Below are 14,244 nucleotides of genomic sequence, written 5' to 3' on the forward strand. Positions count from 1 at the left end.
TCCATGCTGATGGGCTTTTGGAATCACTTGATTATGAATCACTTGATGCTTGCGAACCATGCCTCATGGGCAAGCTGACTAAGACTCCGTTCTCCGGAACAATGGAGTGAGCAACAGACTTGTTGGAAATCATACATACTGATGTATGCGGTCCGATGAGTGTTGAGGCTCGTGGCGGGTATCATTATTTTCTGACCTTCACAGATGATTTGAGCAGATATGGGTATTTCTACTTGATGAAACATAAGTCTGAAACATTTGAAAAGTTCAAAGAATTTCAGAGTGAAGTGGAAAATCATCGTAATAAGAAAATAAATTTTCTACGATCTGATCGCGGAGTCGAATATTTGAGTTACGAGTTTGTTCTTCATTTGAAATAATGTGGAATAGTTTCGCAACTCATGCCACCTGGAACACCACAGCATAATGGTGTGTCTGAACGTCATAACCATACTTTATTAGATATGGTGCAATCTATGATGTCTCTTACTGAATTACCACTATCGTTTTGTGGTTGTGCATTAGAGACAGCTGCATTCACGTTAAATAGGGCACCGTCTAAAAATCCGTTGAGACGACACTGTATGAACTGTGGTTTAGCAAGAAACCTAAGTTGTCGTTTCTTAAAGTTTGGGGTTGTGATGCTTATGTGAAAAAGTTTCAACCTGATAAGCTCAAACCCAAATCGGAGAAGTGCATCTTCATAGGATACCCAAAAGGAACTGTTGTGTACACCTTCTATCACAGATCCGAAGGCAATATCTTTGTTGCTAAGAGTGGATCCTTTTTAGAGAAGGAGTTTCTCTCGAAAGAAGTGAGTGGGAGGAAAGTAGAACTTGATGAGGTAATTGTACCTGCTCCCTTATTGGAAAGTAGTTCATCACAGAAATCAGTTCCAGTGATTCCTACACCAATTAGTGAGGAAGCTAATGATGATGATCATGAAAACTTCTGATCAAGTTACTAGTGAACCTCGTAGGTCAACCAGAGTAAGATCCGCACCAGAGTGGTACAGTAATCCTGTTCTGGAGGTCATGTTACTTGACCAGGACGAACCTACGAACTACGAGGAAGCGATGATGAGCCCAGATTCCGCGAAATGGCTTGAGGCCATGAAATCTGAGATAGAATCCATGTATGAGAACAAAGTGTGGACTTTGGTGGACTTGCCTGATGATCGGAAAGCCATTGAGAATAAATGGATCTTCAAGAGGAAGACGAGCGCTGATAGTATCCACAAAGCTTGAATTGTCGAAAAAAGTTTTCGACAAGTTCAAGGTGTTGACTACGATGAGATTTTCTTGCTCGTAGCGATGCTTAAGTCTGTCCGAATCATGTTAGCAATTGCCACATTTTATGAAATCTGGCAAATGGATGTCAAAACTGCATTCCTTAATGGATTTCTTAAAGAAGAGTTGTATATGATACACCAAGAAGGTGTTGTCAATCCTAAAGGTGCTAACAAAGTGTCCAAGCTCCAGTTATCCATCTATGGACTGGTGCAAGCATCTTGGAGTTGGAATATAAGCTTTGATGAGTTGATCAAAGCATATATAGTTTTATATAGACTTGCGGTGAAGCATGTATTTACAAGAAAGTGAGTGGGAGCACTACAACATTTCTGATAAGTATATGTGAATGACATATTGTTGATTAGAAATAATGTAGAACTTTCTGGAAAGCATAAAGGAGTGTTTGAATGAAGTTTTTCAAAGAAAGACCTCGGTGAAGCTGCTTACATATTGAGCATCAAGATCTATAGAGATAGATCAAGACGCTTGATATATTTTTCAATGAGTGCATACCTTTACAAATTTTTGAAGTAGTTCAAAATGGAACAGTCAAAGAAGGAGTTCTTGCCTGTGTTGCAAGGTGTGAAGTTGAGTAAAGACTCAAAACCCGACCAAAGTAGAAAATAGAAAGAGAATGAAAAGTCATTCCCTATGCCTCGGTCATAGGTTCTATAAAGTATGTTATGCTGTGTACCAGACCTATTGTGTACCTCACCATGAGTTTGGCAAGAGGGTACAATAGTGATCCAGGAGTGGATCACTGAACATCGGTTAAAATTATCCTTAGTGGAATAAGGAAATGTTTCTCGGTTATGAAGGTGACAAAGAGTTCGTCGTAAAGAGTTATGTCGATGCAATATTTGACACCGATCTGGATGACCTAAGTCTCGATCTAGATACATATTGAAAGTGGGAGCGATAAGCTAGAGTAGCTCCGTGCAGAGCATTGTAGACATAGAAAATTTGTGAAATACATACGGCTCTGAATGTGGCAGACCCATTGACTAAACTTCTCTCACAAGCAAAACATGATCACTCTTTAGGTGTTAATCACATAGTGATGTGAACTAGATTATTGACTCTAGTAAACCCTTTGGGTATTAGTCACATGGCGATGTGAACTAATCACATGGTGATGTGAACTATTGGTGTTAAATCACATGGCGATGTGAACTAGATTATTGACTCTAGTGCAAGTGGGAGACTGAAGGAAATATGCCCTAGAGGCAATAATAAAGTTGTTATTTATATTTCTTTATATCATGATAAATGTTTATTATTCATGCTAGAATTGTATTAACCGGAAACTTAGTACATGTGTGAATACATAGACAAAACAGAGTGTCCCTAGTATGCCTCTACTTGACTAGCTCGTTAATCAAAGATGGTTATGTTTCCTGACCATAGACATGTGTTGTCATTTGATGAACGGGATCACATCATTAGAGAATGATGTGATGGACAAGACCCATCAATTAGCTTAGCATTATGATCGTTACAGTTTCATTGCTACTGCTTTCTTCATGACTTATACATGTTCCTCTGACTATGAGATTATGCAACTCCCGAATACTGGAGGAACACTTTTTGTGCTATCAAACGTCACAACGTAACTGGGTGATTATAAAGATGCTCTACAGGTGTCTCCGATGGTGTTTGTTGAGTTGGCATAGATCGATATTAGGATTTGTCACTCCGTGTATCGGAGAGGTATCTCTGGGCCCTCTTGGTAATGCACATCACTATAAGCCTTGCAAGCAATGTGACTAATGAGTTAGTCATGAGATGATGCATTACAGAACGAGTATAGAGACTTGCCGGTAACGAGATTGAACTAGGTATGGTGATACCGACGATCGAATCTCGGGCAAGTAACATACCGATGACAAAGGGAACAACATATGTTGTTATGCGGTTTGACCGATAAAGTTCTTCGTAGAATATGTAGGAGCCAATATGAGCATCCAGGTTCCGCTATTGGTTATTGACCGGAGATGTGTCTCCGTCATGTCTACATAGTTCTCGAACCCGTAGGGTCCGCACGCTTAATGTCCGATGACGATTTATATTATGAGTTATGTGATTTGATGACCGAAGTTTGTTCGGAGTCCCGGATGAGATCACGGACATGACGAGAAGTCTCAAAATAGTCAAGAGGTAAAGATTCATATATTGGAAGGTTGCATTCGGACATTGGAATGGTTCCGAGTGATTCGGGCATTTTTCCGGAGTACCGGGAGGTTACCGGAACCCCCCGGGGAAAGATATGGGCCTTATGGGCCATAGGAGGGAGGCTAACCAGCCCACAAGGGGCTAGTGCGCCCCCCACAAGGGAGGAGGCCGAATTGGACTTTGGAAGGGGGCACCACCCCCCTTTCCTTCTCCTACTCCCTCTCCTTCCCCTTTTCCCCCTCCGGTAGAAGGAAAAAAGGGTGGGGCCGAATCCTACTAGGACTGGAGCCCTAGTAGAACTCCCCTCTCCCTGGCGCACCCCTTGTTGGCCGGCCTCCTCCTCCCCTCCTTTATATACGGGGGCAGGGGGCACCCCAAAGGCACAACAGACAATTTTCTTAGCCGTGTGCGGTGCCCCCCTCCACAGTTTTACACCTCGGTCATATTGTCGTAGTGCTTAGGTGAAGCCCTGCGCCCTGTAACTTCATCATCACCCTCACCACACCGTCGTGCTGACGAAACTCTCCCTCGGCCTCAACTAGATCAAGAAGTACGAGGGACGTCACCAAGCTGAACGTGTGCAGATCGCGGAGGTGCCGTGCGTTCGGTACTTGATCGGTTGGATGGCGAAGACGTTCGACTACATCAACAACGTTACTAAACGCTTCCGCTTTCGGTCTACGAGGGTACGTGGACACACTCTCCCCGCTCGTTGCTATGCTTCTCCTAGATAGATCTTGTGTGATTGTAGGATTTTTTTTGAAATACTACGTTCCCCAATAGCGCCACCCCTTGTGGGCTGCCTTGCCTCTCCCCTATGGCCCATGTGGCCCATTACTTCCCACGGGGGTTCCGGTAACCCCCCGTTACTCTGATAACCCACAATCAAAGAATCAACGTTATGATAAGAGAGACTTTGTTGCTAGGAAGCACGGTAAAGAAAGAGAACCATGGGTTCAAAAACCCATGACCATTCCTCCTAAGCCATCCAAGAAAAAGGATGATGAGGATTTTGAGCGCTTTGTTGAAATAATTAGACCTATATTTTTGTGTATGCATTTCACTGATATGCTGAAAATGCCTCCTTATGCTAAGTATATGAAAGGTATTGTTACAAATAACAGAAAGATACCGGAAGCTGAAATTTCCACCATGCTTGCTAATTATACTTTTAAGGGCGGAATACCAAAGAAACTTGGAGATCCGGGAGTACCAACTATACCATGCTCCATTAAAAGAAACTATGTTAAAAACTGCTTTATGTGATCTTGGAGCCGGTTTTAGTGTTATGCCTTTCTCTTTGTATCGTAGACTTGATTTGAATAAGTTGACACCTACTGAAATCTCTTTGCAAATGGCTGATAAATCAACTGCTATACCCATCGGTATTTGCGAGGATGTGCCTGTTGTGGTTGCAAACGTTACTATCTTAACGGACTTTGTTATTCTTGATATTCCCGAGGACGACAGTATGTCGATCATTCTTGGTAGACCCTTTTTAAAAACTGCAAGGGCTGTTATTGATTGCAACAAAGGCAATGTCACTTTTCATGTTAATGGTAATGAGCATACGGTACACTTTCCGAAGAAACAACCTCAAGTTCATAGTATCAATTCTATTGGAAAATTTTCAACTACTACTATTGGAGGCTTTGAATTCCCTCTTCCTACTGTCAAAAATAAATATGATATTCTTATTGTTGGGGACATGCAGATCCCCGTTGAGGTAACATAGTGTTATTTGAAAATTCTCCGATTTCATGTCATTTGGAAGAAGTTTGTTAATGAGACTTGATCAACCTTGTTAATGGATTCCTTTTGATGAGCATGAGATGGATGAATTTAGAAGGCACGACTCTCTATACCCACCTTTTACTTTCTGTAATTTAGATTAAATAAAGCAAAAATAGTATTTTCTGTCTGTTTTTTGAATTATCCGTGCAATAAAAAATGCCCCTGAAAATAAAAGTTCTCCAAATGCCCTGAAAATTTAGTATGATTTTATAGAATATTTGAGAATTTCTGGCACTTAGAACACACCAGGGGGCCTCACCAGCTGGCCACAAGGTCAGGAGGCGCCCCCTGTCCTTGTGGGCCCCACGTGGCCCCCCTCCACTTATTCCAGCACCCATCCACTCCTTCCTCTAGAAAAAATCACTCCATAGCTCAAACTCGTGTTCTTGCTCATCTTGCTGCCATTTTCGATCTCCTTGCTCAAAGCTCCATTCACAAAACTGGTTTGTGGGATTGTTCTTCGGTATGTGACTCCTCCAATGGTCCAATTAGTTTTTGTCCTAGTGCTTTATTCATTGCAAATTTTTTCTGCTGTGGTGACCTTGTTCGTGAGCTTGCATGTCAAATTTATATGGTCCAAAGTAGTTTTGATGCATGATATAGTCTCTAGGCACTTGTAGGAGTAGTTGCTATAAATTTTGTTGAGTTTGGTTCACTTTTATTTTGAGTCACTAACTTTTTTAGAAATTTTCAAAGGAAGAAAATGATGAGGAGATTGTTGAGAGGTTCCTCGAGTCGGGGTTCGAAGGAAAAAGAAAATGAGGAGAAGGAAAAGCCCAAGTATAATCTCCCTCATGCGGAGGAGATTTGGCCGTGTGAATGGCCATGTGATGCATTCTTACAAGCAGCCAGAATTTATGATGATTTCTATTATTTGGCTGGGAATGCAGGCATCACCGACTTCCTCCTCGACCAGTGTGATCAGTATCTACTACTCACTAATACTTTCGTGCAAAATTTTCATTTTCATGCTAGGAGATCACCACCCATGGTACATTTTCACTTATATGATGAATACAAAGAAATGACGCTCTATGACTTTTGTGAGGTTTGTAAATTACCTTATGAGGGTAGCGTCGAGGAACCAAGTCCAAGTGATGTGGAAGGTTTTATTCATGAAATCACCGTAGGGGAAAACGGAGGAGTGTCGGGAGCAAGAGTGGGTAGTATACATTTCCCTGTTTTACGCTATTACTCATTATTTGCTGGGAGATGTTTAGCTGGTCGAGGGGAGAGTGGAGGCCTTAGTGGCCCTGACCTCGCCATTTTGCGCCACGCTTTACATAGAGATAGAACTTACAGCTTGGGCGCTATGGTCGCTAAATGGTTGAGTTTAAACCCTACAAAGGGTCCTATTTTCGGAGGTATCTTTGCCTGCCGCCTTGCTAAACACTTTGAGATACCCATTAGGCACTATGAAAATGAGGAGAAATTGCTACCCACTATACATTTAGATTATGACAGCATGGTAGCACATAAGTTTATTCACCATGATGAGAAAAAGAGACTTATTTATAACCTGGTATTTAGCGAGGTCACCTTTCAGATTATTACCTTGCCTGCACCTATTTTGTTCGATATTCATTCAGGCAGGTATTTTGTTTTGCCCGCAGACATTCATGCATACTGGGCGGGGACACGATCCCCACCTCCTGAGCCAGAGCCATCACCTGATCCATATCATGAGTCTATTTATCAGTGGGATCCACAGGAGCTCGCTAACCAGTGGAACCCTCAGGATCCTCGTCAGTACACCGTAGAGGGCTACTTTGATCCATGGGCATAGACCAACTTAGGCCAAAAGCCTAAGCTTGGGGGAGTACGTATTTTCTCACCGACATTACATTCATGTTCACACACTCATTTCAGTTGTCGGTGTTCATACTCTTTCATTGTATTAACCATGCTAGTTTGTTTCTTTTTTCTGCTTTCTTCTTATGTGTTTGAAAAACCTAAAGAAAAACCAAAACAAATTTAGTTGTAGTTAGTTTACTTTCTCTGCATGCTTAGTAGTAATATTGAAAGAAAACCCAAAAAGATTTCCTGTTCTTCTTTTGCTTGTCGGGAGCTTTCCCGTGTAAATAGTTTTTCTCGTTCCTGTTTTATCTTCTTCAGAAAAACAAAAACTCCAAAAATATTTCAGTGTGTTTATTTGAAATTCTTTTCTTTTCTTTGGGGGTCGAGAGGAGAAGACCACGATGAAAATGTTGAGTGGCTCTCTTATGCATTATTGTTGATATAACAAAGAGCTCATATTACCTTGTCTTCTTTCTTAAAATAAATGTTTGCAGATTCCAGCTTAGTCCAATGCACGTGCACTATTATTATTATCCGCACCGTTCGGTCCTGCAAGTGAAAGGCAATAATGACGATATATGATGAAATGATTGAGATGAGGAAAAGCTGGTATGAACTTGACCTATCTTGTTTTTGTAAATATGATTAGTTCATCGTTCCTGATTCAGCCTATTATGAATGAAACATGTTTGCAATGACAATTATAGATTATAGTTACTCGTGCCATGCTTAATCAGCTAGGAGTTTATAATGGTTTACCTTGCGTGCCAACATGGAAATTAAAATGATTGTGATGTAGTATGATAGGATGGTATCCTCTTTTGAATGATTCGAGTGGCTTGACTTGGCACATGTTCACGCATGTAGTTGAAACAAAATCAACATAGCCTCTACGATATTTATGATGGTGATTTATATCCTACTCATGCTTGCACTCAATGTTGGTTAATCTCAATGCATGTTTATGACTGTTGTCGCTCTCTAGTTGGTCGCTTCCCATTTTTTTCTAGCCTTCACTTGTACTAAGCGGGAATACTGCTTGTGCATCCACTTCCATAAACCCAAAGTTGTTCCATATGAGTCTACCATACCTTCCTATATGCGGTATTTACCTGCCGTTCCAAGTAAATTTGCAAGTGCCAAACTCTAAACCTTCAAATGATAATCTGTTTTGTATGCTCGAATCGCTCATGTACCAACTAGGGTTGTCAATATCTTCCATACTAGGTGGGTTATTCTCACAATGAGTGGACTCCGCTCATCATTCACGAGAAAATGGCTGGTAACCGGGATGCCCAGTCCCATGCTCAAATTAAATCAAAATAATTGCAAACAAAACTCCCCCAGAACTATTGTTAGTTGGAAAGTACCCGTTGTTTTGGACCAGCCGTGGAGTGTGCTTGTTGGTGGTGGGGGAGTGTGACGCCCCCGATTTGACCGTACACTAATCATGCACGCAAATGTGTACGATCAAGATCAGGGACTCACGGGAAGATATCACAACACAACTCTAAAACATAAATAAGTCATACAAGCATTATAATACAAGCCAGGGGCCTCGAGGGCTCGAATACAAGTGCTCGATCATAGACGAGTCAGCGGAAGCAACAATATCTGAGTACATACATAAGTTAAACAGGTTTGCCTTAAGAAGGCTAGCACAAAAGTAGCAACGATCGAAAAGGCAAGGCCTCCTGCCTGGGACCTCCTAACTACTCCTCGAAGCCGAACTCCATGTAGAATCATCCTCGGGATCTCTAGCTCCTGGACTCCAGCATCTGGCTGTGACAATCAGGTATAGAAAGGGGAAAAGAGGGAGAAAAGCAACTGTGAGTACTCATCCAAAGTACTCGCAAGCAAGGAGCTACACTACATATGCATGGGTATATGTGTAAAGGGCCATATCAGTGGACTGAACTGCAGAATGCCAGAATATGAGGGGGATAGCTAGTCCTGTCGAAGACTATGCTTCTGGCCATCTCCATCTTGCAGCATGTAGAAGAGAGTAGATTGAAGTCCTCCAAGTAGCATCACATAGCATAACCCTACCCGGCGATCCCCTCCTCGTCGCCCTGTTAGAGAGCGATCACCGGGTTATATCTGGCACTTGTAAGGGTGTGTTTTATCAAGTATCCAGTTCTAGTTGTCATAAGGTCAAGGTACAACTCCGGGTCGTCCTTTTACCGAGGGACACGACTATTCGAATAGATAAACTTCCCTGCAGGGGTGCACCACATAACCCAACACGCTCGATCCCATTTGGCCGGACACACTTTTCTGGGTCATGCCCGGCCTCGTAAGATCAACACGTCGCAGCCCCACCTAGGCTCAACAGAGAGGTCAGCACGCCGGTCTAAACCTATGCGCGCAGGGGTCTGGGTCCATCGCCCTATGCACACCTGCACGTTGCGTACGCGGCCGGAAGCAGACCTAGCCCCCTTAATACAAGCGCGAGCTTACGGTCCAATGCGGCGCGCGCCACTCAGTTGCTGACGTCAAAAGAGCTTCGGCTGATACCACGACATCGGGATACCCATAACTACTCCCACGTAGATGGTTAGTGCGTATAGACCAAATGGCCAGACTCAGATCAAATACCAAGATCTCGTTAAGCGTGTTAAGTAACCGCGAACGCCGACCAGGGCCAGGCCCACCTCTCACCTAGGCGGTCTCAACCTGCCCTGTCGCTCGCCACAAAATAACAGTCGGGGGCCGTCAGGAACCCAGGCCCACCTCTACCGGGGTGGAGCCACCTGTCCTTTCAGCCCCCTCATCAGAACCACTTGCGGGTACTCCTCGAGCCGACCCGACTTTAGTCACCACATGTGTCATGTATATAATGTATATAGTATATACCCGTGATCACCGCCCAGGTGATCACGGCCCGATAGTATAGCACAGCAGACGGACAAGAAGGTAGGGCCACTGATGGAAAACTAGCACCCTATACTAAGCATGTAGGATTGCAGGTAAAGGTAACAACAGTAGAAGCAAGGGCAGGCTATGCATCAGTATAGGATTAACGGAAAGAAGTAACATGCTACACTACTCTAATGCAAGCAGTATAGAGGAGAATAGGCGATATCTGGTGATCAAAGGGGGGGCTTGCCTGGAAGCTCCGCTGTAAGGGAAGAAGGGTCGTCGGTGACGTAGACGATCACAAGGGCATCAGTAGCGATCTCAAGGTCTACCGAAGAGAAGAGGGGGAGAAACAGTAAATACAAAGCAAACAAGATACATGACAAGTCAACAAGCAGAGCTAGGGGGTGCTCTAACGCAATACTACACAATAAAGGTGAAGGGGAAAACAACCGGGAATGTTTTCCCGGTTCCGGACCTGTGTCAGACAGATGACCAGAGGGGAAATGTTACATGTTCAGATAGTTAGAGGCATCTGACAGGTAAACGAACCGCGTATTCGGATTCGTTACATTTTTCTGAGCAACTTTCATGTAGAAAACATTTTCATCGGAGTTACGGTTTAATTTCTATTAATTTTCAAAGATTTTAGTATTTTCTGGAATTACCGCTAATTCGAATTAAATAGGGAAATTGCTATGTGTACCCACTGTGTACACACCCAAAGAGGCTGACATGTGGGGCTAGGGGACTGGGTTGACCCAGTCAAAGGTTGACCAGTCAACAGGGCGTATGGCCCACATGCCATAGGCTACACCTAGCCAAATTAATAAAAAAAATTAACCTAATCAAATGGAGCCCACATGTCATCTGCACATTAGGCTAATTGATCTACTAATTTAAATCCTAATCTGTACTAGTCAAACAAGGGCCGGCCACACACACCTTTGTGCACACACTCACGCACACACATTACACGCCACACACGGCCATGGCCAGTAGTGGCAGCAGCCGGCGTAGCAAACAGCCGTAGCAGCAGCTTGCAAGGCAGCCTAGCGGCGCTACCAAGCAGCAGCATCAGCGCAGTAGAAGCATCAGCAGCAAGTAAAAGCAGCTGCAGTAGCCTAGCAGTAGTGCAAGAGCAGCAGCAGAACGGAGCGCAGCATCAAGCGGAAGCAGCAGAAGGAGCAGTAGCGACAGCACAACAGCAGTACGACGGCAGCGGCAACGCACAGCAGAGCGGTGAGCAACAGCGGCTCAAGCATCAGGCAGGGCCGCGGATGCGGCCATGCCGCGGCCAGAGGCAAGGCGGGGGGGGCGCAGGAGGCTGTAGGCGCGCGCCTTGGCACGGCCAGGGAGTGGCGGACGCGTAAGGGCACTCGCGTGTGCGCGGACAGGAGCGAGCGAGGGCGTGGGCTGGCACGCGGGGGCTCTCCGCGAGCGCGGCCAGCGGCAGGTGAGGGCGGCCCGAGGCGCAGCAATGGAGCAGCGAACAGGGGGCACGGAGCCGAGCTCCCTGTCATGGCGGCCAACGCGTGGGGCGGCCAAACGACGACGAATTTGATGGGAAAGAAAAGGGAAACGGGGAGAGGAGCTCACATCGAGCCTGTAGGTGAGCAAAGTGGGCTCGGGGAGGCTCCGGTGAGGCCGAATCGAAGACGGCGAGCAGTGGGGCGGAGGTTGAAGATGACCTCGATCTGGTCGATGTAGGGGATCCCGGCTTGATCCAGCGGTTGTGGTCGAGGCAGTCGTCGACGATGGAGCGGATGGTCGCGTACAGTAGGCGAGGGGACGACGGTGACCGCGAGCTTCACGGCGGCGCAGCCATGGGATTCTCGGGTGACTGTTAAGCCGAAGGGGGCAAGACGAGGGGGTCGAATGAGGGGCTAGGGTTTGCCATGGGCGCTTGGGGTCCTTATCTTCGCGGGGCACCGCCGGATGGCCGGCGTGTGGCTGGAGGGGCGACCATAGCCGCGGGATGGCCGCCACGCCCTCCCCCTGTATCCTGTAGCGTGAGGAGGGAGAGAAGGTGAGGTGGGCCGCTGGTGCTCTGTGGCCTCTAAGGCCCAGATGCACATTAGTTAGTTAGGCCCTTTTACTAATTTTATTTTTGTTTTTATAATTTCCTCACTATTTTATATTTAAAGTAAAACGCAATTGAATTTTCCTGACAAAGAAATTTGGCACATAATTATTAGCCATAGATTTGGAGAGTCCCACAAAGTTTGAGGTCAAAAGAAATTGTTTAAAATATTTGTTTATTTTGTAAAGGCTATTCTATTTGCTGCTGGACCAGTTATTATTTTCCTAGGAATTTATTTGTGAGCCAAATGAAGTTGGTTTCAACATGAAGATGATCAGGGGAATTTATAGAATTATTCGAACATTTTAGTTTTATCGATCGAAGAATTAAAAATTTCACTTGAAATTTAAATATGAATTTGACTTGATTTTGGACAAATGGAAATTTTCATAGTAGTCATGATGACCTGGCGACCATTTAGGGGAAGATTACTGTAGCATGATTCTCGGGGTGTTACAAATCTCCCCCACTACAAGAAATCTCGTCCCGAGATTTAGGTGGGGAAGTAAAGAGCAACTTCGGAAGAACTGACACTTATAGGGTTAATTATCTGGAGAACAATTCAGGGAACGTGGCAGAAGTATCTCTCGAGTTGAAACTTAAGAAAACATCGAGAGCAAAATATGAAGGTACAATAGGAAGTTTCAAGCGAATGGACAAACGATCAATACCTGAACAGAGTGTGAGAAGGGGGTTCAGAGCATCGGGAATAGATCATCTCTCGGAAGGTGGCTCGTGACATGATACGAAGCCAAATGCAAGAATATTTCAGAATCAAAGATATACAGGGGAGTCAGGTTTCGATCCTGTGGAACTGTGGGTTATGGGCCCACCATGTGGGGTTGTTTTTTTTAGGAGCAGTGACATCTTGCACGGACATGATAGCAAGGCATGTCAGAGAGTACCCTGTCAGTTATGTCGGCAACACGTTGGTACCAAGGGCGAGGGACGAAGAGAACCATTTTCCTGCTCGTTGAAACGAGGCGGACCAATAGGCAAAGTTCTCGTCCATCGGGGGTTACCGAAATGTCACCAACAATATTAACAGGGTCTTACTGACAGAGTTGTACACCGAGGTGTTTACATAAGCAGGAGGATATTACTGCTTAGATCATATAGATCACCAGAAAGGTTAAACCAAACAATGGAAAGGAAAATATGATTATCAGATTAAACAGAAGAATGGAAAGGAAAATGTGTTAAAACACATATTTCAAGGGTATATTCTTCCCAAGGGTAAGGAGAGCATGATATCCATGACGGGATATAACATAGAAAACTCTTTAGGTAAGGGAAGGAAATTTCATGACATTACCCATACAACGGTGTTTGGATAATTGAGCAGGAAACAATTAGCTTTGGGCTTCATATGTCCCTGTTGAAAATCAGAGTACCATAGACATGCTTCGAGATAGCATTGACATGGTCAATAGGTAAGATCAGGCCATGGATTCACAAAGGATCCATCAGGAACAACTTATGGAATAAGTCTTACAATTTCCTCATGGAAGAATGGCTAACCTTGGTAAGGAGGATACTATATCAATAGGTCATCCGGCCATGTGTGCTAGGCATGACATCATCTTACCGAGTTATAAAAAGACTAATGTTATAACTCTTGGAATTACGTTCCAACCATCATTTTTGACCAAGATTCAGATCAGATTGGTGTCAGGTTACCTCAGACTTAGGATGTCTGAGAAGAAAGGTGCAACACAAATTGATGGGATGACATTGTAAGATTCTCGGGAAATGAACCATGAAAGCAAGTTCCAAAACAAGAGTTCATCATTAAACCAAGGAGAGGTGAGGAGGTGACTGATTGACTCAGCGACAATCCATTGAGACTTCCAAAAGATGGATTTCCACAACTATGTGAACAAGGAGATAACATTAGCTAGATCGAATGACTTAATGATGTATGCTCGAGGAAAACATACACAGTTAAACATTGGCTGAAATGTGCACCCGAAATATGGGCTAGGTAGCACGATCAATGTTCGAATGATGATTCATTAAGCCATAGACGTAGAATGAAACTATAGATCAATAACTTCAAGCAATAGGGTTGCTAGAAGTTTAGAATCTACACATCACAGACCATTTGTCGGTATTTCGTTTAGAAACTACATGGGGACCAAGAAAGAATGGTGATGGTGAGAAGTATCACTGTACCAAGAATTCTTAAGAGGTGGAGCAATGTTCACGACATTCTTGACATCAAAAATGGTAATACTCCACGGTAGA

The 14,244-nt window shown here is 44.1% G+C and overlaps 1 long non-coding RNA gene across 1 annotated transcript; it reads right to left on the reverse strand.

Moving 5' to 3' along the window:
* Positions 1 to 8,581: 8,581 nt before the first annotated feature.
* LOC141041707 (uncharacterized) lies at positions 8,582 to 11,963 on the reverse strand. The gene is made up of 3 exons (XR_012202917.1): positions 11,514 to 11,963; positions 10,165 to 10,242; positions 8,582 to 8,833 (listed from the first exon to the last, which is right to left on the reverse strand). It is a non-coding gene; the product is annotated as an uncharacterized lncRNA (long non-coding RNA).
* Between the last annotated feature and the right edge of the window lie 2,281 nt (positions 11,964 to 14,244).

This window comes from Aegilops tauschii, chromosome 1 (genome assembly GCF_002575655.3).
Source record: "Aegilops tauschii subsp. strangulata cultivar AL8/78 chromosome 1, Aet v6.0, whole genome shotgun sequence".
Lineage (NCBI taxonomy): Eukaryota > Viridiplantae > Streptophyta > Magnoliopsida > Poales > Poaceae > Aegilops > Aegilops tauschii.